This window comes from Rattus norvegicus, chromosome 2, assembly GCF_021556685.1.
Source record: "Rattus norvegicus strain SHRSP/BbbUtx chromosome 2, alternate assembly SHRSP_T2T, whole genome shotgun sequence".
Lineage (NCBI taxonomy): Eukaryota > Metazoa > Chordata > Mammalia > Rodentia > Muridae > Rattus > Rattus norvegicus.
This window is the reverse complement of record NC_141535.1, coordinates 139,888,078-139,914,545: the sequence shown is the minus strand read 5'-3', so window position 1 is coordinate 139,914,545 and position 26,468 is coordinate 139,888,078.

Below are 26,468 nucleotides of genomic sequence, written 5' to 3'. Positions count from 1 at the left end.
TACTGCAAAATGCTGGGTCATTTTTATGTATCCAGTCTGTTAGACCAAATGGAGTCATTTGATATGAGAGATATTAGGGACCAATGATTATTTTTTCCTATTATTTTTGTTGTTAGAGGTGGAATTATGTTTGTGTAGCTATCTTCTTTTGGCTTAGTTGAAAGAAGATTACTTTCTTGTTTTTTTCTAGGGTGTAATTTCCCTCCTTGTGTTGGAGTTTTGCATCTATTATCCTTTGTAGGGCTGGATTTGTGGAAAGATATTGTGTAAATTTCGTTTTGTCATGGAATATCTTGGTTTCTCCATCTATGTTAATTGAGAGTTTTGCTTGATATAGTAGCCTGGGCTGGCATTTGTGTTCTCTTAGGGTCTGTATGATATCTGCCCAGGATCTTCTGACTTTCATAGTCTCTGTTGAGAAGTGTGGTGTAATTCTGATAGGTCTGCCTTTATATGTTACTTGACCTTTCCCCACTACTGCTTTTAATATTCTTTCTTTAATTTGTGCATTTGGTGTTTTGACTATTATATGACGGGAAGAGTTTCTTTTCTGGTCCATTCTATTTGGAGTTCTGTAGGTTTCTTGTATGTTTATAGGCATTTCTTTTTTAGGTTAGAGAAGTTTTCTTTTATAATTTTATTGAAGATATTTACTGGCCATTCAAGTTGGAACTCTTCGATTTCTTCTATACCTATTAATTTTACGTTTGATCTTCTCATTGTGTCCTGGCTTTCCTGGATGTTTTGGGTTAGGAGCTTTTTCCGTTTTACATTTTGTTTGACTATTGTGTCAATGTTTTCTATGGCATCTTCTGCCCCTGAGATTCTCTTTTCTATCTCTTGTATTCTGTTGGTGATGCTTGTGTCTAAGACTCCTGTTCTCTTTCCTTGGTTTTCTATCTCCAAGGTTGTATCCCTTTGTGATTTCTTTATTGTTTTTATTTTCCATCTTTAGGTTCTGGATGGTTTTGTTCAATTCTGTCACCTGTTTGATTGTGTTTTCCTGTAATTCTTTAAGGGATTTTTGTGTTTCACCTTTAAGGGCAGATGTCTACCTGTTTACCTGTGTTGTCCTGTATTTCTTTAAGAGAGTTATTTATTACCTTCTCAAAGTCCTCTAACATCATCATGAGATGTGATTTTAAATCAGATTCTTGCTTTTCTGGTGTGTTGGGGTATCCAGGACTTGGTGTGGTGGGAGAACTGGGTTCTCATGACGCCAAGCAGTCTTGGTTTTTGTTGCTTGGGTTCTTGCACTTGCCTCTCATCATCTGGTTATCTCTGGTGTTAGCTGGTCTTGCTATCTCTGATAGTGGCTTAATGGTCCTGTAAGCCTGTGTGTCTGCACTCCTGGGAGATCAGGTCTTTCCGGGTAGATATGAGTATGGAGAGTTGTGGCAGAGGGTCAGCTCCAGGTTCAGCGAAATTTTCATCTTGAGTGAAACACTAACTTTTCAGCTGTTTTGGTCATTTTCATAGTATAATTTTATGACTGTTTCTAAAGCAGTGCAAACTGCAAAGAGTCAGAATTACATTAAAAATAAGTACAAATGACATTCTGAATTATATTGTGGTATCTGGCATATTGGATTATGAAATGATTTTTCTTTAGGAATGTTTGAAATCTTGTCTGGGATATATATACTAAATATTCATTAGTACGTTTTACAGTGGAAAATGTGTCAAATGTACTTAAATGGTTATAAATTTGTGTAAGTCTCTCAACTTCTCTTTAGATTATTTCTTGCCAGAGGGGCTGAAATTAAGTCGGAAATTCAGAGTTCTTTAACTGCTTCAAGTTAAATACTTGAAGTTGTAGATACTTGGCTCTTGGTTGTAACAGAGATTTTAGAATTTATAGTGATATTTTAGATGTTTCAAAATATGGTGAAATTAGGTTATGTTAAAATGCTCTTGTGAGATTGCTCCAAGGGGAAGTGATCAAAGAGATTTAATGATCATGCTACTTAGTTAATTAACTTGCTTCTGCTAAATGTTTGTTCTTCAAATGTGGTGGCTGGAATGATGTGTCATTTATATTCTCAAGCAATTCTTTCCAATTTCTGTTGTTTGTTTGAGTATTTGCTGACATGATTTATGGGCTGCAGTTAATATTGAATTGGAATATTGCATATAATATCATTTTTATGTGAATAAATGAAAACAGAAACCCAAAAAATCCTCCCCAATTGTGGATATATAAGATTTTATGTGACAGAACCTAATGAAGTCTTTACATGTTTTGCATTATGTAGTTCAAATGATTTGTATGTTTCCATTATTTCATGAAAACCTGCTACCATATTAGGGCTCCATCTGGCCCTGATCATCAGAGGTCATCGCAACTGGACTTGTTGTATTTTGAAATTCCCTCTTGGAAGGAGAGGGCTGGTATGGAGTGTGAGCCCCTCTTCTGAGTATCCAGCCACCTCTCCTGGTGAGTCATATGCAATTTTGCATGTGGTCTTATGGTCTAAGAGGGACTAGAGGGTATAGGTAGGGAGGGACTCTGGGAGGGAGGATTCTGTCTATGCAGCCATGGGCAGGGGAACAACCCTGATGCTTGAAGGCATTGCAGTGTGGTTGCTTTAAGGCATCCTCACTTGCCTGTAACCATTCACTCTCTGTAAGTAAACCTCACTGGTTTCTTGGGTACCTTGATCTCTCCTAAGGACCCTGATTGGAAAGGCATTACTTACATCTTTCCTACAGAAAAACTTTTAGTAATAGGTGCTTATTGTTGGTAAGGATTATCCTTTTAGTGATTGATTTGTATATTTGTAGAAGTTACAGAGTTAACATGTATAATTTCTTTAGAGCAATAATGGTCAATGGCTTGCATATATGCTATATATATGTGTGTATGTGTAGTACATATTAATGTTATAAGATATATATAGTATAAATTAGGTCATGCACACATACATCATAATATTTTCATATTTAATAAACAGACAAGCTTCCACTTATAACTTTCTAATACTGCAGCTTGTAACTCTGAAGAAATTAGTTGTTGGTATATGTCATTTCCTTTGCCATCGGTTGCTCTATTTCCCAGGAAGTGAAGAATGCAAAGAAGTTATCTGTACATGTAAGGAGGACTAAGTCATTAAAGGGACTTAGTCAAAAGTTCTGCTGAAAGAGTCAAAGGGAAGACAAATGGAGTAATTATCATGAAATCAGAAAATCAATTTGTCCTGTTCACATTGTCAAATTCCCTAGGCTTCTTCAGTATGTCTGAAACAAAAAACAATGCTGTTTGCTTCCAACAAAGAAACAGTTTCCCTTTGCTTCCACTTTTTGGTGTCAAAGGGCCTTTGAGGGCCAAGGTCATGTCTATACAAGGTGTGCTGACAGCTCCTACAGAGAGCCCACCACTTAGTGTTGACTGAATGGACTGATTGCAGGAGTGAGTGGTGGGTGGTAGGAGGGAGAGGTCTAGGTGTTTTTTAAATATCATAACCTATTATAAAAAATTAACTAAAACATTTAACACCAACATATGATATATGAGCTTTTTATCAAGTAGAAAAGAATTTTAAAATCAACTGAAGACTTTAAAAACCTGAATTAAAGCATGTGTGACTGCGATCCCCTTAGGAATTGGACTTCTCAGAAAATTGGCTTTCTAAACCTGTGACTAAATGCAATGTGACTGTGACTGTGCTTTGTGGCTCATGCCTATTTATACCAACTATCATAGCAAGTGGGGACATAAATGCATCCTAGTGCTGTGTCCCCATGTGTTTTTTTCTAACAGTAGCAATACTATTCCTTGATGTAATTAATACATAGGGCAGACCAGATGTCCTCAGTTTTTAGTTTTTTGTTCCTTCATGAAGTTAAGACAGACACGTTTGAATAGCCATGTTTATTAGTAAACAATTTGAATGCTGCAGATGCTAGAAGTCTACCCTGTGAGCCCAGTGATAGATCTTTCATTTCCTGGTTTCTCAGTATCATAGATGAGTCTGGAAGACTCTTATTCTCAGTCTAAAGGGATGGTCTTGGTCACTTCTGCTGTCTTCACTTCTGTTTATGCATGTGTGTGTGTGTGTGTGTGTGTGTGTGTGAGAGAGAGAGAGAGAGAGAGAGAGAGAGAGAGAGAGAGAGAAAGAAAGAACACTTATCAGACTCAAAACAATAAAGGATCTTCTCATTTTGTTCCCCTTTCCCCCTTTGTGTCTGCCAACTTGATCCTGTTGAGGGAGGATACATCATATTTCTCCCTGGAAAGGGAAGGAGTGGGACACAAAATAAGCACTGACATTTCAGGGTACTCTCCCAGTGTCCCTCTAAGCTAGGTTTCAGCTGCATTCCCTCTTATGTGGCAGCATTGTTGGGAAGTCTAGGCTGGTGGCCCTTCTAAGTTTGACCACTCCAGTAGATTTTATCTTTTAATTCCTTTTAAGGGATAGCTCCTATTGCCTTGTTGGGTTATACTGGCAACATTACTATTTGTGGGGCATTGCACAGTGGGTGGAGTAGATCTGTGTCAGGCCAGGGGCTCCTGCTGGTTGTGTGTGTGCGTGTGTGTGTGTGTGTGTGTGTGTGTGTGTGTGTTTGTATGTGTATGTAATGTGTGTGTTTGTGAGGGAGCTTTATGTACATCAAAAATGTTGAGAAATGTGTGTATAAAATGGACTGAAGATAAATATCTGTTCTTCCACTAACTTATTGACAATTTGTCCCAATTAAAATAAAAATATAAATAGGTTTGGTATGTACTAATGATAGTGCATAAATACCACAAAATATCTTAAAATTACATTAGTGTATGTGTGTGTGTGTGTGTGTGTGTGTGTGTGTGTGTGTGTGTGTGTTGGGGTGCGAGCCACAGTGTGCACATGGAAATCAGAGGACAACTTAGTAGGAGTAGGTCCTCTCTTTCCACCATGTCATCCTGGGGATGAAATTCTGGTTATCAGGCTCAGTGGCAAGTCCATTCATCCATCAAAACATCTTACCAGCTCCAATAAGTCACAATACACTTTTATATAAACACGAGTATTGATTTATTACAAAACACCTTCTCAGTTCTGGTAGTGTAACTTACTGCTGAAGAGACTAACATGATGCAGCCTTCCCTCACAAGTGTGCTTGGGTAAGTAGTATTGATTGTTACAGAAAAATTTGATATTAGAAATGGCATCAAGCAATTCTATGGTGATTTCTAGGAAGTTCATATAGGATCACGTACATCTTTTCATAGAAATTATGTGTGTATTTGTTTGTTCTAAAGACAAGATCTCATGGTGTGTATAAGCTTAGGTTGCCTTCCAACTTGCAACCTTCTTGCTTTAGTCCTTGAGTTCTGGGATCACAGGCATGTAATACCATGTTCAGCTGGGAATTTATGTTTGTTGGCAGTTAGTTTTCAGATGGCAGGATGCACTAAATCCTCTTCTGGAAGGAAGAACAATTTGAGAATGAGTCTCATCACCACAGAGGATTCCTAGAGTTTAAAAGATAATAGTTATGGCCTCTTTCTGGTAGTGCACAAGAACAGATGGAAAAGGTTGAGTGGGACCCTAGATGTTCACATATACCTTAGAAATAGGATATGGCAGCTTTGAACGTTGTCTTTTTAATATGATGCTCTTCTTAAGTGAATGCCATAAAGATCCCATTGTGAGCATGCTGAGGTGATTGCAGTGAGCAGAGGGTGAACTTCAGAGCCAGCCATATAAAGAGACTAAAAAGCCTTCTGTGACGTTTTGTCAAGGAATGATACTTTCCATGAAAAAAATCATTCCTCAGCCATGGTCTGGAAGACACTACAAACCAGATTCTGAAAACTGGAGAAGTCATTAACCCATTGTAAACCTGCCCAGATCCCTGGCAGACAGTGTGGTTTTCTCAGAAAGCATGTTAAATTTAGCAAGGAGGGGAGTTGAGATTTTGGAACTAATATTTAGACAGATTTTGATTTCAAGGTATGTGCAGAAGCAGCATTGGTTCCCGACTTAAGCCTGAAGGGTCTTATTGCTGAAATCCCTTCCCACGGAGGGAGATGTAGCAATGTCTACCCGTACTCCTAAGGTCTCATCCACAAACTGAGGCATGATCTTGCCAAAATGAGGTTCCTAGTTCGACTCTGGGAAACTAATGAGTTCATTGATCTTCCTTACAGGGCATAGATGAGGGGTTACATAAATGAGTATGGGTACTCCTCCCACACCTGGGGAGCCTTTACCCAGCAGGGGCAAGGGCTCCTCCATAGCTGCAAAGATGGAGCCCCCTCTCCTAGTCTTTCCCAGTCTATAGCTCCTCCCTGAAGCCATGTGTGATTAAGGAAGAGTTGCATACAAGCAGGTAGGGAGGCTAGATACTCAAATATCTTGTAACCATCCCTATCCTTCACAGAGGAAGTGTAAATAGTGAACGAGCTCACCTGGGATGATCATTTACAAGGAGGTACAGCTGAAATCCCCAAAATGGCAGTTGCTGGGATCTACGGACAGACATCCACGACAGACCTCTAACTGCCACCTCTGTGGATTTACTAAAGAATACATCAGTTCATTAATTTAACAGATTTTTGTCTAGCTGTGAGTCTTGTTCAGTTTGCAGAATCCTACCCAGAGAAAGTACCCAGATCTATATAGTTTTATGTATCTGTGTTGTAATTATATATTGCATTTTATTAAAGTGACTTAAATGAATTAAGTGTCACATGCGCTCAGCTCAGGAAGAGCTGGTCCTGAGGAACTGTTGAATGGCACAGTGCTCTTAGATATTGGGAGGGAGGTCAGTGGGCTGGCAAGATCAATAAAGGCACTAATATACAATTGGGAGAGGAGTCAATTTGGGTTCTTTAGCACTATAGTGTATGATGAATTTCAAGTGACCAGAAATGAAGATGAGCGATTTTCTAACACGTGGAAATGACAAGTGATCAAAGGGACACTCTCCTTACTGAACATGTATTCTTCCGTACAGTACATGCATCAACTCATCAATGCTGTACCTATAAAGTGGTGCAAATATTCTGTCATGATGAAAAAATAAACCTGACTAAAGAAGGGAAGTGCTTGCTTGCACAGAGCAGTATCAGCAGAGCCACCCACAGTGTCCCAAACACCAAGACCATTATGTCACCATCGACAAGGTATTCTTTTTCCTTTTAAGATTTATTTATTTTATATGTGTGTGGGTGTGTTGGCTGTACTCTATCTGTGTACCACATGTGAGCCTGGTGCCCGACAGGGTCAGATCTGGAACTGGTGTTACAGATGGTTGTGAGCAGCTGATTTGGGGGCTGGGCACTGAGCCCCGATCCTCTGGAGGAGCAGCCTGTACTCTGACCCACAGAGCCTTCCCTTCAGCTCCTTGTTTGTGTGTTTTGAGAGGCAACCTAGGCTGACCTTAGACTTAGAGCAATCTTCCTGCTTTCCTCCCCAGGCACTGAGTTTGCAAGTTTGTTCAACCACACCTGGCTCACTATTCGTATTTATAATTCATGTTTCTTGTCAATCTAAAATAGTCACACATACCATTTTGTTAAATTTACATGGTTTAGAGCTATGCATGCTTGAGTATATTGTAGATGTAGTTTTTAATGCAAATTATACTTTGAAAATTTATATTTTAAGGCTTGGAGGAGGATTTTGCTCCTTGAAACCAATCTTGATACATTTAAACATTTGAAAATGGAATATATTTCTTTTGGTGTCTGAACACAGAGTCCTGAGTTTGAAATCCTTGGCTAGCCATATTAATTGAAATAAAATTCAGGGGAAAAATAGAACAATTTATTGTAACACAGGCCAAGAATGACTGAAAGTAAGTTAACTGCATTTTTCCATACCATTTATAAAACATATCTTCGTGACTCAGGAGGGGTGGTGAGTTTTAGTAAGTCCACTGGGTCAAATAAGCATGACTCCCTAAAGGACATCGGGGTCCAGTGGTGTGATGGGGTAGGTGTAGAGGGATATCGGGAGAGTTTTATGTGATCTGAAACCTGTACTGGTCTGGCTGAGGCTGACCCCAAGCCTGTGCTATTCTTCTCCCTCTCAGCTGTTGCCCAGGAGGTAACCAAGCTGGAGGCCGGATTCTCCCCAGCCAGACTTTTTTTCCTGGCCCACAGAAGTGGCCATCCATTCCAGTTCAGTGAAACATTACCGAGTTTTCATTTCAAGACTTCTGACTTTACTGGAAAGAGAAGTTGGACAGATGTCCTGGCCACTCTCAGACATTTACTAAATTGGAGTCCGCTGAAGTCAGAGAGGTCAGAAGCTGCCTCCACCCAATTCCAGCTAAGCCTGTGTGCTGTGTACTGTGTACTCGGCTACTCCTGTTCAGGTAGCCAGACATTTTAGTGAGGGGGGAGGGATACAGCACATGTACAAATACTCATGGCAAACTAAGGGGTTAGAATGTTTTCCATTACTCCTTAGATGTTTGTTTCCGTGCACATGTGTCTTGTGAGGGACACAGAGGCCAGATGCTCCTGTGGGATGTGCTGGTGGTGACAGAGCTTGGACCTTTACTGCTCATTCTGCAAGAGTAACATGAAGTCAAACCTAAAAGGCACAAGCCGTGTCCACTGACTCCCAACTGCCTTACATCTTTAGGGAGTTGTTCTAAACCGTTACAGAGAACCTCTGAAGAACCTTCAATTTAACAAATTTGGCATCGAGTGCTGGGTGTAGACTGATGGGCTACAGTGATGTGTCCTCATGAGATCTTCTGTTTTCTGTGAGACTGGCATACCACAGTCACACAGACACTTACTTACACTGAAATCAAGAACACACAAAGAAAACCTTAAAGACCCCCAACTATGGCAATGAGGCCACTGACTGCATTCTTTGAAGAATGCCACACACGTGAAAGACTGGTTTCTAGAATATGGAGGAAAATCCAAAAGATGCACAGGCTCTGGCAAGATAGGGGCTTGGATGCTGAACATGCCAGCAACTGGCTGATGTGTGGCTCTATTTCTTTTGCCATCGTGGTGCGGTGCCCTCCTGGCCATCATTTTGTAGTTACATCCCTGTTCTGCAAAAGGGCTGCAACATAGTGTTAGTGTCTGAGTGAGCATGTAGCTTGGGGGCTAAACCCCTCTGCTAATGCAACTTCAGAATGCCTGTCTTTCATAGAGCTATAACTTTCTGACAGAGGTTGGATATCTCTAGAGATGTACTGTCTGCTGTCTTTATGATATAAGCTGAGCATATCCCCTGTTATTCCTGTTTGTCATATTAACCTATCAACCATATTCCCATTGACCTTGAGCTGAGCATGCCCCAAATTATATCCACCACCTTTGCTTCTGGAACTATGACTTCAGTCTGCTCAGGGATGTGCCTCTCTCTAATACACTTTCCTGCTCGAGCAGGCTTTCTAAATAAAATCCCTTCAATAGATTCCCTTGTCCTCAAAGGGCACTGCCTCTCTCTATTCTTTTAGTTTTTTTTTTCAGTTGTGTGTGATTTCTGCTTCGAATTCACCAAGAAGTGAACCTATTGCGTTTGGTTACAGCAGAACTCACGTAGTCTTAACTTCTTTGTTTCCAGGCTGAGGTGGTAAAATCTTATGCTTTTAGAACATTTGGAAGTTCATTATTTAACTCATAGGTCCTTGTGAGTAAGGAGTACTTTTGGATTACTTTTCACCGTTTTGGCTGTTAATTTCTTCATGAAACCTTCTGGTAGCCCAACTTCACATTTGAATTTGACCCCCAAATTTTAAACAATCAACTCGGACTAGCTTATTTATAGTCATTTTGTGCCAGACTGCTTTTGAGGCAGAGTAGACAGACTGCTGCTAGTCATTGGAATTCTGGGACTTGGAGGTTCCTCACTGGGCTGCCTTCAAAGGCACCTGCCCTATAGAGTTGCCCTGCTCTCCTCTGCTTCTTGGATATGGCTGTGCTGGCGCCCCTGTGCAGATTGTTTCTGTGATGCTCCATGCGTGTGAGCCTGTGCCTGTCCCATAGAAGACCGCTGTGTGCTATTTAATGTTCCCCACCATATATTTGCTTTGGTATCTTCTAAATGCTGTAAACCTTGTCCCCACAGGAGGCAAGACTAGAGAGGAGGCATATTTAGCACATAAAAATAATATACTAAGATATCGGGATATTATTTCCCATGAAGACCTTAAGTAAGAGAGGGACACATCCATTTTTTTATCCTGTAAGTTATTTTACTCTGGCTGTAGAATACAAAAAGAGTTAAAGGGACCAAAAAATGGAGTTAAAGTCTTAATCAATGGAGGCAGTGCTAGGGCAAGCTCCAGGAGAAGCCAGTTATGAGGTTTGGGGGTCGACTGGAGATGGAAGGAGTTAATGACAGTGAGGCATCAAAGATTTCTATTGTGTTTACCCAAAAGCTAGAATTATTACCTTGGGAAAGAGAAAATCTCTCTCTCTCTCTCTCTCTCTCTCTCTCTCTCTCACACACACACACACACACACAGATACAGAGAGAGAGACAGAGACACAGAGACACAGAGACACAGAGACACAGAGACAAAAAGACAAAGACAGAGAGACAAGGAGACAAGGAGACAGGGAGACAGGGAGAGGCAGAGAGAGAGAGAGAGAGAGAGAGAGAGAGAGAGAGAGAGAGAGAGAGAGAAAGAGAGAGAAAGAGGGAGACTGAGAAAGACAAAGACAAAGACAAAGACAGAGGACAAATGAGACGAGAGATGATAAAGGACAGCTTAAGAAAAGTGTTCCTCATAGAAAGAGTATATTTGAAACTCATTGACTTTCTTGGAGTGGACAAGTGTTCCCAGAAGACTGTGTTTTAGAATGATATGTGAAGAATGGGAAAGCAGGGTAGAGGAGGGAGTATGGGGAGGGATGATTAATACAACTTTTGAAATAGTCATATGAAAACCTTCAACTGTAGAAGCTTCTTAAAATATATGCAACACACACACACACACACACACACACACACACACACACACACACACACGGACTTTAAATGGAGTTAACATATAACTGGAGTACAGTCCTTCCCTCAAACATCATAGGCCATCCCATAAAAAGTCCAGTGACAGATAGGGGTTAGCTCTTTTTACCTTGATGGTCTTTCCAACTACAGGCTAGTTTTCATAGTGCTGGAAGGTTCTATGCAGGCTACCGAGGGAGAATAGTGATTGACACTCTTACCCATATGTGAACCCTATGCACTACAAGATGGATGACCTTCTGAGATCTCCCTACTGGTGCAATAGTGGTATAAAAGATATGGGAGTAACCAACCACTTACTGATTGGATTTAAAGGCTGCCGCACAAGATGGATCCCATGGCTAATGCAATGAATGAACAGTTCTCAAGGGATGGCAAAAAAGAGCCAATAAACACGAGAAAATAATAAACCTTGGAGAAATGAAAATTAAAAAGTTGAGCCTCAACTTTACCCTCGTGAGAATGGCATCCATTAACAAAACAAATAACAACTGGTGTTAAGGATGCATAGTAAAAGAAATATTTATCTGCTACTGGTGAGAATGTATATAGTCCACCAACTATGGAAATCAGGATGGGTTTTTCTTTAGGAAAAAACTATCATTAACTCAACATTTGACCAACAGAGAGCATTAAAACTTACCGGAAGGACTCTAAGCCAGCATATCACAGAGACACTTTCACCTAAGGGCTTACTTCAGAACTAGTTATAATATGTAGGCTATAGAATCCATAGGTTTCCAACAACAGAGGAATGGATAAAGAATGAGATACATATGATAGTATATTTAGGTGATCCCAAAAGTTCCACCAGAGAACTACTAAAGCTGATAAACAACTTCAGCAAAGTGGCTGGGTATAAAATTAACTCAAATAAATCAGTAGCCTTCCTCTACACAAAAGAGAAACAAGCCAAGAAAGAAATTAGGGAAACGACACCCTTCATTATAGATCCAAATAATATAAAGTACCTCAGTGTGACTTTAACCAAGCAAGTAAAAGATCTGTACAATAAGAACTTCAAGACTCTGAAGAAAGAAATTGAAGAAGACCTCAGAAGATGGAAAGATCTCCCATGCTCATGGATTGGCAGGATTAATATAGTAAAAATGGCCATTCTACCAAAAGCGATCTACAGATTCAATGCAATCCCCATCAAAATACCAATCCAATTCTTCCAAGAGTTAGACAGAACAATTTGCAAATTCATCTGGAATAACAAAAAACCCAGGATAGCTAAAACTATCCTCAACAATAGAAGGACTTCAGGGGGAATCACTATCCCTGAACTCAAGCAGTATTACAGAGCAATAGTCATAAAAACTGCACGGTATTGATACAGAAACAGACATATAGACCAATGGAACAGAATTGAAGACCCAGAAATGAACCCACACACCTTTGGGCACTTGATTTTTGACAAAGGAGACAAAACCATCCAATGGAAAAAAGATAGCATTTTCAGCAAATGGTGCTGGTTCAATTGGAGGTCAGCATGTAGAAGAATGCAGATTGATCTATTCTTATCACCCTGTACAAAGCTTAAGTCCAAGTGGATCAAGGACCTCCACATCAAACCAGATACACTCAACCTAATAGAAGAAAAACTAGGGAAGCATCTGGAACACATGGGCACTGGAAAAAATTTCCTGAACAAAACACCAATGGCTTATGCTCTAAGATCAAGAATCGACAAATGGGATCTCATAAAACTGCAAAGCTTCTGTAAGGCAAAGGACACTGTGGTTAGGACAAATCGGCAACCAACAGATTGGGAAAAGATCTTTACCAATCCTACAGCAGATAGAGGCCTTATATCCAAAATATACAAAGAACTCAAGAAGTTAGACCGCAGGGAGACAAATAACCCTATTAAAAAATGGGGTTCAGAGCTAAAGAAAACATTCTCAGCTGAGGAATGCCGAATGGCTGAGAAACACCTAAAGAAATGTTCAACATACTTAGTCATAAGGGAAATGCAAATCAAAACAACCCTGAGATTTCACCTCACACCAGTGAGAATGGCTAAGATCAAAAACTCAGGTGACAGCAGATGCTGGCGAGGATGTGGAGAAAGAGGAACACTCCTCCATTGTTGGTGGGATTGCAGACTGGTACAACCATTCTGGAAATCAGTCTGGAGGTTCCTCAGAAAATTGGACATTGAACTGCTGAGGATCCAGCTATACTTCTCTTGGGCATATACCCAAAAGATGCCCCAACATATAACAAAGACACGTGCTCCACTATGTTCATCGCAGCCTTATTTATAATAGCCAGAAGCTGGAAAGAACCCAGATACCCTTCAACAGAGGAATGGATACAGAAAATGTGGTACATCTACACAATGGAATATTACTCAGCTATCAAAAACAATGACTATGAAATTCGTAGGCAAATGGTCTGAACTGGAAAATATCATCCTGAGTGAGCTAACCCAATCACAGAAAAACACACATGGTATGCACTCATTGATAAGTGGCTATTAGCCCAAATGCTTGAATTACCCTAGATGCCTAGAACAAATGAAACTCAAGACGGATGATCAAAATGTGAATGCTTCACTCCTTCTTTAAAAGGAGAACAATAATACCCTTGGCAGGGAATAGAGAGGCAAAGATTAAAACAGAGACAGAAGGAACACCCAATCAAAGCCTGCCCCACATGTGGCCCATACATATTCAGCCATCCAATTAGACAAGATGGATGAAGCAAAGAAATGCAGGCCGACAGGAGCCGGATGTAGATCGCTCCTGAGAGACACAGCCAGAATACAGCAAATACAGAGGCGAATGCCAGCAGCAAACCACTGAATTGAGAATAGGACCCCTGTTGAAGGAATCAGAGAAAGAACTGGAAGAGCTTGAAGGGGCTCGAGACCCCATATGTACAACAATGCTAAGCAACCAGAGCCTCCAGGGACTAAGCCACTACCTAAAGACTATACATGGACTGACCCTGGACTCTGACCCCATAGGTAGCAATGAATATCCTAGTAAGAGCACCAGTGGAAGGGGAAGCCCTGGGTCCTGCTAAGACTGAACCCCCAGTGAACTAGATTGTTGGGGGGAGGGCGGCAATGGGGGGAGGATGGGGAGGGGAACACTCATAAAGAAGGGGAGGGGGAGGGATTAGGGGGATGTTTGCCCGGAAACCGGGAAAGGGAATAACACTCGAAATGTAAATAAGAAACACTCAAGTTAATAAAAAAAAAAAGAATGAGAGAATGAGATACATATGTACAATGGATTTTTTCTCAGCCGTAACGAGGAATTGAATTATGAATTTGATAGAACACGATGTGGCTAGACATAGATAAAAAAATCGGAATATCATGCTTTCTCCCTCCCGTGGATCCTATATAGATACAATAAATCACATGCCTATGATATGTGAAAGTAGAAGGGAATTTCCCTGGATGAATGGTGGTTATTTGAGGAGTGGGTGAGAGTATTGAGTTTGGGGCACTCGCTCTAAGTACACCGTGAAAGGGTTCTTATGAAATCATACTTGTGTGAAAGTCTTCTTGTGAGATTTATCATCACATATAGGGGGTGCGTGATTAAAATATGCGAGGGAGAGAAGGAAAGAGAGAGAAGATACAAAGGCAGGGTCAAGAAGCCATTGAGGGCTTCGGCTGGGTTCAGAGACAGAGAAGAGAAAGACTGGAAAGCAGATGCTTAGGCTGCTTAGGCGCTGGGCTCTGGTTCCAAAGCCGCAGTCTGCGCTGCGCTTACTTCTTTGGATTCGATGAGGTACCTACTTAATCTTTCAATAAATGTTTTCAATCACGTCCTGAGTAATATGCACAGGAAATCTAAAGTCCAGACAGGTTAAGTATTTGGAAGGTACCGAGCAAGCTGTCGGAGGATCTGGGAACAGACCCAGGGCTTGAGGCCACTCTCTTTGAATGCATGGAGCTGTTGGCAAGATCCATCAGGGGAAAATGTCTTCAAACCTCCGCCAGGGCCCCTGTAGGGGTCCCGTGTGTCTTTGAGAATTATGTTAGTGGCATTTGGTTTTCTAATAAGTAGTCTCACTTATTTGTTAACTTTTAGTAATAAGCTTCTCCCCATCCTATTGTTTGTCTACAGTTCTAGTTCTTTAGTGGACAAGTAAATCCCTCATCTGAAGTGGAGATGGCACCTTCTCCTTAGTGTCAGAAGCAAGTCCTGCTTTTTGACTTAATAAGAACCCCAGAATGCTACCGTAACAGGAAAGTCCCTACGGTATATATGTCATATTTTATATATTAATATTTATTGTGTATGTTGGAAAACTACATGGGTAACTTTAGAATTGAAAATAGAGCAAAATTAGGCAAAAATGAAGAATTGGGACTAGTAAATGACACTTGGCAGGAGACCTAGATATGGGTGTTCTAGACAGTATAAGGGATTTCTCTTTACAAGAAAAATTTGGTCAGTTTTTTTTTAGTGTACATTCTTAAGATTTTCATATTAAAGGAAAATGTTGAAATAAGGAAATTTTGATTTATTTCCCCTACCTACTAAAATAAACCCTATTCGGGCTGATTCAGAAAGTGTCGCTGTGCCTGAGTCCCTGGTGGGAAATCTGAGAGTAGTTTTAAAAAGTAAAATTTCAGCAGACATACCTTTGGAGAAGACAAATAACTATGTAAGGGAATACTTCATTTAGAAAGTACTTTTCCTAAAGAATTTTTAAATAAAATCTTTAACACTGCCATAATAATCGCACATATTTATGGATTATTTCAATAATGAGCTGTTTCAATAATATATATGCTATGTAATGATGAGATGAGAACATTAACTGTACGCCTAGTGTCTCCAGGATTTATCGCCCCTTTTTTGTTGGAATATTCAGATCCTCTTTGCTGAATACTTTTAAATGTGCGATTAGTTGCTTTTGAACCTAATTTTCCACAAACCGTTTTCTCCTGCGTATCTGCATTCCTGTGCCTGTGAACTGTCCTTCCCCTCTCCTACACTCCAACCCACACATCCTCCCCAGCCCCTGGAAACCACTCGTCTTTTGTGCCGTTTCCACGAGGTCAACTTTGGAGTGTGTCTCTCAGAGTCTCCCTGACCTCCTTTGGGATGAACTCATCATCTCTGTGTTTGATTCTCACAGTGTGATGTCTCCTAAATGTCAGAAGTGAAAGTGTCACTTTTGATCTCAGGTCCATGAACCCTCGGCTGCTCATCTGAGAGCTGCCTGTGAAACTGTGAAACCTGCTTTTCCCCCAAGCAAAACTCAGTTGTTCTACCATAGTCAGAGAGTCTGAATGCGAATAATCTTTTCCGCCTCGGTAAATTTCCTCATTTATTTAAACCCCAGACTTTTAAAAAAAATTAACATATAAAGTTGTATGCATTTGGGTTAATGAGATGTTTTAGTAAATAAAGGTGCTTGTCACACAAATCTGGTGGCTGAGATAGACCTCGGGAAGCCACATAAAAGGTGGACAGAACAAACTGACTCCATCATATTGGCTGGCTTCCACATGTGTGCCATGACATGTTGTCTATGCCCCCCCCCACACACGCACACACAGATAAACACATTCATAAGCAAAACAGGCATTGTATGCATTTGTCACAGCATTATGGAGAGGTTGAGTACAGTTTCTGGGCAGACATGTTCCCCCACATAGCTATCGTGATTGTGGTGAGAGCATTCAACACCCACTCTCTCGGCATTTTCAAGAACACCCTGTAACGCTACATACTATACTCTCTTTGCTGTATACTAGGTGTTTTGTTCTAGGTATGACTCCTTTCTGGGGCATTCCTCACCCTCCTTCTCACCACACCACCCCTGGTAACCATAGATTATTCTCCAAATCTATGAGATCAGGGAAAACAGGATCCAGTTCAGATTCTTAGAAGCATCTTTCTGTGTCTGGCTCATTTCACTTTACATAGTGTCTTACAGGTCCCACCATGCTGTTGTAAGAAGGATTTCCTTCTTTTGAGACCAAAGGGTATTACATTTAAATTGTAAGCGCAACTGACCCAGCACCATAGGCTCATTCTGTCAGTTTCTGTCCACTTCACTGCTAACATCTTGCTCTAGTATAAACCAAGTCTCAACTTGATTGCTGAAATGTGTTCCAGTTAGCTTCACTTGTCAGTTTGACATAAACTAGATTCATCTAGAAACTGGGAGGAAGCCAGAGAATGAGGCAGTTATCAGCCTTCCTCCATGGCTCCTGCCTCTGGGTTCCTGCCTTGACTTCTCACCTGACTTCCCTCAGTGATGGATTGTGACCTTCAACTGTAATCCAAATAAACCCTCTTCCAATTAGTTGCTTTGGTCGGAGTGTTTATCATAGCGACAGAAAGCAAGCTAGACAAGGATGACTTACTTTGTCTGCCAGGATGTTTTAACTGTTCTGTAACAGGGTCCCTATTACAGAAATCTCAGTAACCTGCAACAGTAAATATTTCTTTGGGGGGCATATGTTTGTTCCAATAAGAACAGGCTGAGTATGTCTGTTGACTTCAGGTCCTAGGGGAGTGGACCAGTCATCACCTCCACCTTGCCAGTTATTGTGGTAAAGGAAAGTAAGTGTAAGAGCATTGGACGACTGTATGTTGGCAATGGTATCCTCATCCTGGAACCTTTGCGAAGATTTTTGTCTTTTCATGGTTTGGTGACTAGAGCTAGTCACACAACCTCTGTGAAACAGGAGAGTGCCAGGAAAGGCAACTGTTTTATGTACATGGAACAAGGTGTCAGGGTGTCTATTTTTAGTCTTGCCTTCTTAGACTAGTCTCTGAGTAGCCACCAGAAGGAAACTTTCAAAGCTCTAAGACATATATACATAAAGCATTCTAAATCCTGGTGGTCCTCAAGGTCCTGTGTCCCTTGACCCTCATTACCTTCCCATCTGATCCATAGCTGTTTCTGACTCTATCATGTGACCACACTATGCATAGTTTACATCCAGTCCTTCTACTCTGGATTTCAGCAACAGCTCCATTCTACAGACTGTTTCGTGTTTGGTTGGCTTATTATGCCTTGATCTTTCGCTTCAGTTCCTATTAAGATCACAACCTCAGAGACATCATCCCCAAATTTCCACTGAACCCCCGTTTATTTATTTCAAAGTTCTGTTCTTCAACTGTCTGAAATTATTTTGTCTAAAAAACAAAGGAGTGTGAGTAGTTTGTGTGTGTGTGTGTGTGTGTGTGTGTGTGTGTGTGTATTCATGTTATATGCATGTTTTTCCATTCATGTGGAGGCTAAATAGTGAACAGTGAGTGTCTTCCTAAACCACTACCACTTTATTTGTTCATTCAGAGACAAAGTTTCTCAGTGAACCAGGAAGTTACCCACTCTGCTGGCTGATTGGGCAGCAAGCCCTAAGTATGCTCCTTTCTCTGCTTCCCCCACCTTGGGATCAGAGACATGGGCTTTGCCTCTCTCCTCTTCATGTGGGTGCTGGGATCTGAAATAAAACCTCAACCCTTATAAAGTAAGTGCTTTGCTGACTAAGCCATCACCCAGCCCTAAAAGTATTTTACCTTCCTATTAGCGGTGACTAAAGGACTGAAGGAGCTGAAGGGGTTCGCAATCCCACAGGAAGAACAGCGATATCAACCAACCAGACACCCCAGAGCTTCCGGGACTAAACCATCAACCAAAGAGGACACATGGAGGGAGCCATGGCTCCAGGTGCATATGTAGCAGAGGATAGCCTTGTCGGGCATCAATGGGAGGAGAGGCCCTGGGTCCTGTGAAGGCTCGATGCCCCAATACAGGGGAATGCCAGAGTGGGGAGGTGGGAGGGGGAGCACCCTCAAAGAAGCAGGAGGAGAGGGGATGAGGTAGGGGGGTTCCGGAAGGGAAACCAGGAAAGGGGATAACATTTGAAATACGAACACATAAATATCCAATAAAAAGAAAATCATTTATTATGGTACAAAGGGAGGAAACGAGGTAAAATAGGAACCTACAGGCCAAGAAGATGGTGTAGAAGGTGCTTGGGTCTGGGAATACATCTCTGGGAAGGTCTTTCGCTGCAGTCGTTTGGCACCGCTTGCTACAGCACAGGACTCCTGAGAAAGTTTTCACCAGGGAACAGGCAACCTGGCCATAGATGCTGAACAGCCATTTGAGGCTCAAGACTGAAGTGGCCAGTCTCCTGACTCAGCACTTAGAAATTATAGGGCAGTCTGTACACTTGGAAACATGAAAATCAGATAAAAGTATTTAAAAGGTAAAAAGCTGTTAAAAATTAAAGAATGGTGAGAAGCTAAACTGAGTCAAAAATTTAACTCAAAGGTTTTTTCGAAAAGATGGAATCTTATTCATCTCTCAGTAACTGAGTGAAGGGGAATTGGCCATTCGTGATATAAATTTTTAATATGACCTCCAATGAGTGGGCATATGTCATACAAATATTTTCCTATGGGGCAAAGTAAGCAACAAGCTTGGTAACATTTTAACAATTGGAAACAGCTTACGAAAAAGGAGAAGGCAAAAGGGAGGTCCATCAGGGCCCGTTCCAATTCTGTGGCTTTATGGATATCTGAATCAACAGCAATCAGGCTCAGAAATACATGGTTGCTACAATGATTAGATATTTAGGTCAGATGTTTCCAGAAACTTGGTGAAGTAATTCGAACTGGAGGTTGCTGGCAAGAAGCTAGAGCAGGAAGCTAGACAGAGATGAGGTTCTGATGTGGAAGTTTCCAGATCTATTTTCTTACACTAACTGAGGGTTATTCTGTCTCTTCCTGAAGATTGGGCAGAGAGAGAGAGAGAGAGAGAGAGAGAGAGAGAGAGAGAGAGAGAGAGAGAGAGAGAGAGAGATTACAGTATACCCTATGTCCCTTCAAAAGAGGACAACTGACTTTAAAGGATAAACTGAAAATACACAACTGCTTGGTAAAAGGAAATAGAGAGATTGGTTATGCTGTAAACTTTCCTTAAAGAATTAATTCTATCACAGAAGGTTTTGAGTAGAGACTCTAGGAGTCCTATTTCTTGGGTCAAACTCTGGTTCTGTTAATTCCTTAGGCCATGCATGTCTTAGATTTCTCTTTTCCTATGCCACAGGGTCACCAGAATGCAATGAATGATAGACGTAGACGCACCACCTGGCATTTTTATCATAATGAATTTTGATTCACTCTAAGTCTACTCCTAGTGATTTTTTTCTTAAAGCTAGAATTTGTTAGGAAAGATGATGTGGAAGCCCTCTTGCTAAATTTATTTAAAAACAAAATTCACTTTACATACCCAAGAAGGATTTGGATGTAGGGGTGGAATGCGATATTACGGTTCTCTTTAATTCTATTTCTTTAATCCAAGTGCCTTTCTCTTCTCCATTCCTAGTGTTGGTTGTAGGGTATCCTTCAGAGAAGACAGCTTAGACATGTGTTTAAGCCAATTGAAAGTCCTTTTGAGCCAGCCAGCAGCTACACTGGATGTTCAGGACCCAGGGTGAGGTTTGAAGCACAAAACCAATAACTTGGGTTGACATACTTTGGCTTACAAGAACAGTTAGCCAGAAATGAAACTACAGAAGCCAAAAAGCAAGGTTAGTACATTTAGAGATTTCCCCAAAACTACTTTGATGGATTAGCTCTTTGTTCTAGTTTTTGGGCAGGTGGGGATGTCTGTGTGCTAAGTTTTACGGCCTAAATGATACATTAAGGAGTCAGCTGTGCTAAGGTGTGGGGGACACCTAAGGTCTAGGGGCCTGATACAATGATCTATTACTACTGCTACTATTACTACTATTATGACAACTGCTATTAATATTAGACTGTGTCTTTTCATGTAGCCTTGGCTGTTCTGGAACTCTTTGTAGAGATCAGACTGGCCTTGAACTTGTAGAGATCCATTTGTCTCTGCCTCTCCAGTGCTAGGTTTAAAGGTGTGCACCACCTTCCTGGTTCCTGCTGTTCTTTAAAACAAAACAAAACAAAACAAAAACAAAAACAAAAGTGTAGCTATTTTTAATAAAATGTAGTTTAATGAAACATAAAATATTTATTAACTTATCTTCCCCTAGACTTCTTATTTAAGTGTACTTAAATTTTGGGCTAAAAGAAAATCAAATAGTTGAACAATCAACAAAAATTTATTTTCGTTTGAAACATAATACTTAGAAATTTTTAGGAAGTTTAATAATAGTTCATTTAATATTTAAAGAATTATAAATTTCATTTTATGTGTATGGCCTGCCTATATTGATGTATAACACATGCATACACCGTGTCCTTAGAGGCCAGTAGAGGGCATCAGATTCCCTGGAACTGGAGTTACAGATGGTGAACTGCCTTGTGGGTGTTGGGAACCAAACTCTGGTCTTCCACAAGAGCAGCCAGTGCTCTTAATGGCTTAACCATCTCTCCAGCATGTAAATGGAGGGCAGAAGACAGTGTGTAGATGTTAGCTTTTTCCCTGATCCCCAGAAATTGAGCTCAGGCCATCAGGCTTGTTGACAGTGCCTTTATCTCCTTGGCCTTCTCATGGGCCATGTGTGCTGATTTTGATAGACATTTTGCTGCTGATGCCCATTGTTTTTAACACTTTGGTCATGTGTATGTTCGTGCTGGTAAGGAAATGGATTCTCAAGAGACTTCACAGCCTATTTTTTAAAAATCTATTTTAGAAGTTATTTTCAGGAAGACAGAAGCATGTGTGGCTGTGTCTAAAGTTTCTGGGCTAATTCAGTAGTTCTTCAGGACGATCACAGCTGCTCTTGGGGAAACTTACTTCCACCCTCTTACCGAGCCCTGCCCTTCAAGAAAGAGGTGCCTCTTACTATTCTTGGAATATCTGTCTCATGCCCAGCATGGCACTACCTCCTGTCTCCAGACAAATACAGTATACCAAATCTTAGGCAGCCACAACCTAAAGCAACACCAGCATCAGTATCTCTGATTTTTCTGATAACCTCCTGAGAAGTTGGCATAGTCAGAAAATGAATCACAATTTTGCTCTGTACAGTAGCAACGATTTCACATCCATTATTCCATCTTGAAGAGATATGTCCTTCCAGGCACTCACATTGGATCTCATGTAAGCTGGCCTGTTTTCTGAATGCAGTTTCTGAAGATGTATGATCCAGGGGACGCGTGGAGAAAAACACTTCTTCGGGGTTTAGGATGTGAGACAACGTATTCCAAATAAGATCTTTTTTATTAATACTTCCTTCGGGACCACTATGACAATATCTGCAAGCTTGTTTCTTTGTGTCACTTCATATAGACCCAACATATGTTTGACATACACCAGTGTCCTGAGCATAATGAGAATACAGTGACAAGGGCATGACTCTGGCAGTTATCAAACCCCATGTTTTATTTCATATCTATCTAATTTCCTCTGTCTCTTTATAGCTTGCCTGTGGCCCAACTTTGCTAATTTTGGAGAGTGGATTTGAGGGTTGCTTCTGTGGGTAGATGTCATTACAATCCTGAGATTCCATAATTCTATGATTTGATATATAACCCATAAGTCGTTAAAATATTTCCAATTTCTCCTTCCTCCCCCCTTCTTTTGTTCCCTCTTTCCTTCTTTCCTTCCTCCCCTCCTTCCTTCTTTCCCTCCTTCACTCCTTTCTTCACTCTTTCCCTTTTTTCTTCCTTCCCTCTTTCCTTCCTCCCATCTCTCATTCCTTCCCTCTTTCCTTCCTCCCCTCCTTCCCTCCCTTCCTTCCTTTCATCCTTTCTTTTCTCCTTCTGTCTTTCCTTCCTCCCTGATTTCCCTTTCCCTTCTCTGCTTCCCTTCCTCCCCACTTCTCCTTTACCCAACAAAAATAATCACAGAATAAGAATGATTACAATTTGCCTGCTGTGTGTAAAATACTAACAGTTTGCATAGAATACTACTGTTCCTGTGGAGATTGGTATTTGGGGAACTTAGGTCTCATATGATAGTTCTGTAGTCTGGGACTCAGGCTACACTGAGATTTCTACAGTGTCATCCATGGGGAATAATATTCACTCTTTTGATACCTACATTGTACCTTTCCCAAATATGTTCTAGGTAAAGAGAGAAAGAGGTGTAGATATAGATGTCATAGAGTTAGCTAATAGATAGAGCCTTGTCTCTCCTAACACCTCACTGATTGGGCTGTATTTGAATTATATGGGTAGATTGGTTGGATGTCTTCACAGGTCTCAGGTGATGCTAAAGTGGCTGGGGGGCGATCCCTTTGTGCCTCTCCATACTGAGAAAGCGCCACTGCAAAAGACAAAAGAGATCAGAACACTTACTCAACCATGCTCAAACATTACCCCCAACATTCACCACCCCCCATACATGTTATCCAGAAGTTAATTTTTAGAATAAGGGAATTGAATTTTACATGTCAGTTGAAACTTGATTCAGTGGAAACGCACCCATTTCGAATTATAGCTGAACCTAACGTGTAATTGCCTTAACCTTTGCTTTAGATGGGTAAACACTGTGCTGTCATTTATGTGATGTTAGCCACCTAGTCTCTGTAATTCACTAATTTGCCATAAAATTCCTATAATGACATAGCTTGCAGATAAATTGTTATATTTAAATAGCATAACTTATGAAAAAATAATGTAATGTTAATCATGTTGCAAACAATAAATTTGGTTAATTCTTTCAATTCCTAAGTCCATGAAAATAAGAGAGAAGTGACTCACGGTCCTTTCAGTAGGAGTATGGCTGCTATACTGGAGAGGAGAAAAGAGGGAATGCAGACGGGTCATAGACACTTGGGGAGAAATTGCTACTATGACTGTGCCAAGAGGATACAGTAATTAAACTAACTCCTAATGGCTTATCACTGTATGCATAGGTGAGAGCATCTCTGCCCTCATCTGAGAAGCTTCTCGTAGTAGTGATCAACATAGAGCAGAGCTCCTCAACTGGTCGTGGTGCAGAGAATAAGACAGTAGAATGCTTGAGACCACACCCCTCTTCCCAGGGCTCTAGGATTATCATGGAAGTGGGGCTGGAAAGAATGCAAGAGGTGTCCTCTGGGCACAGCGGGGCAGTTGAACCTATTAACTTGCAGTGCTTGTGATAGCGTACACAAGACCTGCACAAGCGCAAGTCGATTAAGTCTTTGCAAAGAGGGGACAGGTGGGCACAAAGCCCTGCCCCTGCTTAAGGAGCTATCGGCAATGGATGGTTGCTGGGAGAGAGAAAATGACTCTAATGATGTACTGTTTACTGAGTTCCAGGGGTAAACCTCACATCTAAGAGTATTTGTGAGACACAAAGATATTTGACGAGTTAATAAGAAAAGAGGACAGAATGTTGGGTGGGTCGAGAGGTAGGAGTGGATCTGGGAGAAGTTGGAGAAGGGGGGGTGAATATGATCAAAAGTCTCAAAGAATTAATAAAAACACTATTTCAAGAAAAGAAGTTTTCATGATATTGCAATTCTTATCTGATTATGTGGTCTTGACTAAGTCATTTCTTTTAATTTTGAGTTTTTTTCAAAGTAAAGTGTCAACAATTATAATACATATCAGGTTTCATAAGGGTCAAATGATAAAATGTATTTGACACACTTAGAAAATTCTAACCCTCTGCTTTGAAATGAGTTATAGGCATAGGTGCTATTAACACATCCCCAAATTTGCACTCCTCAAATTATGCTGAAAATCTTCACAACCTGTTGTATAATTCTTTTGATGAGCATGCGATGTATACCCCTTTGTCCCAAGGAAGAGGAGACAGAATTTTAGCCTCATGACACATTTTTTGCTAGGAACTGAGAGTTCTCTGCCAGGTGGGTTTATCCAAAAGTAATATTCATAAAACACAGGTTGTAGTTGTTCTAGTAATGAAGTACTTCAGCGCGTGGGGACAGCATGCTGGCAACTGAGGACACTTTAATTTAGTGAGCTCACAGAGAATCTACTGGAATACTGGAAGTCAGACCTGGATCTGGGCTGTGGGCACTGGAGGGCTCTGAATGTCCTGATGAGATCAATATTTAACATGAGGCCATGGGAAACTTTTATGGATGTGCAAGCTGTGACTTAGAACAGTTGGGAAAGTGATTAAAAGGAGACAAAAAGCAAAGGGATGACTAAGAGACTATTTTAACATTTTGTTTCAGACTGGAGTAGGGCATTTGGTCATCGTGAGACTCCATGGTGAGTCTGTGTCTAGGAATGCAGGAGTGCATTATTAAGCAGTGCGTTAAGGAGGAAACCGTCCACACGCTACTTTTGGACAGTCTTCAGATGTGCGTAAGAGACATTAAGGCAGATGACAGTCTAGACTCAGCTGCTCAAATTCCTGGGGAAAGACCATTGTCATCATTCCACCACTTGAGACATAACTCTTTGTTTGTTTGTTGTTTTTTTCTCGGCTGCTTCTAGCTCATCTCTGAGCTGGGCACATTTTGTTTTCTTGGGTTCCAACATCCATGTTTCACATGTAAGGTTTTACAAAGAAAATTACTCTATGTATGTGTTGAGGCCAACAGCTTAGGTTATCATTGAGAAAAACAGTCTCAGGGTTTTAGGAAAATATTGGGAATGGCCCCCACAGAACCCATGGCAGCCCTTAGCTACAAGCCAGAGTCAGTTTGGAGGCAGAAACCGTGGAGAGTACGGGTAGCACCTTTTACCATCACATTTGCACAGTGGAAAGCCTCGCATTGGCCAGCCTGGGTAACTTTGGTGTGAGTGTGGCAAGGTCTCAGGTTTACCCTTAGTGGTTAGTTGTCTGTTGGGGTGATTGGCATAGATGGTTGGTAGCCTGAAGTAGAAAACCTGGTGAAAGAGGTGCCTGGGTGGGGGGTGAACTCTCAGCAGGTTGGTTTTATATGAACGATAGGTGTATAATATTAGATAGTTTTCAAACCATCACTGTTGTGGTTTGAAAGTAGACCCTAAATCCTCTACATGCTGCCCCCTTGTAGTCTCCCTTCAAACTTTGCTTTCATGTCCTATGTGTCCTATCGTCCTCCCCCTACCCCCTCCCTCAGAACATTCTTTACCGTTTTTTCTTTTTGCATTTACACCCACTCCAAGCTGGGGCCTACATATGGGAAAGAATGTATAGTGTTGTGCTGTTTACCTTTCTGGGCCTGGGCTGCCTCTGTTAGTATACTAATTTTGAGATTTTTTTTGCACATTTCATAGTTTGACTTCTCTTTGGAGTTGAATAAAATTCCATGTGTATATGTACCCCATTATGTATTCATCTGTTAATGGGTATTCTTGCTGTCTCCATTTCTTTGCCATTGTGAATAGAGCAGCAATAAACGTAAATGTAAAACTGACCATGTGAGAGACATAGGGTCCTTTGGGTGAATAACCGAGGACTGGTCTAGCTGCATAACAAGGCAGTTCTACTTTTAGTTCTACTCTAACCTGATTTCCACGATGGCTACAGTAGTTTACAATCTCACCAGCAGTAAGTAATGGGCTCCTTTTCCCCACAGCCCTCTGACATTTCTTATCTCAGTTCTTGACGATAGCTATTCTGAGCAGGGTACGGTGGTGTCTCAGGGAAGTTATAATTTCAGTTTCGCCAGTGGCTGTGGATGATGAATACTTTAAAAATGCTTATTGGTCATTTCTTTCT